Here is a 1,159-nt window from a genome sequence, read left to right on the forward strand (position 1 = left end):
CGGGCGGCCGAGGGGTGCAAGCCGTACGGTGGGGAGTCCGGCCACGCGTGCGGGCGCCCCCGTGCGCGTGCGACCCTGGCCAGGAGGCAGACTCCTGTTGGGGGTTCCGGGGGCTGCCGGCTGCGTGCGTGGCGCTGCCCCTGTAGCGCGGAGCGGGAGTGCGTGTGTGTGTGTGTGTGTGTGTGTGTGTGTGTGCGCGCGCGCGCGCGCTCGACTGGGGTGCAGTGGGCAGCGGGACTCCCGCCGACCTGTGGGCGACTGTGGCGTGCACCCGGACAGCGTGGCCGCTGGCAGTGTTTGCGGGATGACAGAGTGGCAGGGGGTGGTCCCGAGGGCGCAGTGCGGGGACTGTGTCTGGCGGCGCTCCCTGGGGCGGGCGCAGCGGTTCCCGAGGGTGGCAGCGGCCGGCGTGCGTGGTGGTGGCCCCTGCGTGCCGCCGGGGTGCCCCGGGCGGGCCGAGCAGCCCGGGCGTCTCCCCAAAGTCTTTGTTCAGGCCTCACATGGGAGCGGGGCTAAGAAAATGGCGGGGCTCCCAAATTTCTGTGGGGCAGGGGAGGGGAGGGAGGGGCGGGCGGGCTGCCAGCCCTGGCCGCGCCTCTTCGCCGACCCTGGACGCCGCAGCCGCGGCGACCCCCCCACAAAAAAAAAAAAAAAAACTTTCCTCGGCGCAAACTTTCCGGCCCCAGCCACCCTGGCTGCCGCTCGGTGGACCAGGCGGGTCTGGGGAATCCCATCCCGCTGCCCGGAGGCGGGAGGGGCTGGCGGGAGCCGCGGACACTGACGACGGTGCTGGGGCCACGCCGCCGGGTCAGCCGCGGGCGCTATGCCGACCTTGGCGCGCTGCGAAAGCGCGTCCCGCCTCCAGCGAAGTTCCCTGCACCGCGCTCGGCAGGCGGCAAAGGCCCGGGGGATGCCTGCCTTGCCACCCCACCCTCTCCGGTGGTGGCTCCTGGCTCTGAGAGGGCACAGAAGCTGCCCAGAGCCCCACAGCAGCCCTGGTAGCGCTGTCTGCTGGGCCACGCTATAGCTGGCATCCCAGACTCCGCAGAGGCGACACCTGGGGGCTTCCTAGCCCTGCCTGCCAGCAGGGCCTGCGTTTGTGGGGGGAGTCTCTAGGCAAGGCCTGGGTGCTAATTGTCCCCGCTGCCAGTCTGAGCCT

Source organism: Neophocaena asiaeorientalis, unplaced genomic scaffold (assembly GCF_003031525.2).
Source record: "Neophocaena asiaeorientalis asiaeorientalis breed wild unplaced genomic scaffold, Neophocaena_asiaeorientalis_V1.1 scaffold87, whole genome shotgun sequence".
NCBI lineage: Eukaryota > Metazoa > Chordata > Mammalia > Artiodactyla > Phocoenidae > Neophocaena > Neophocaena asiaeorientalis.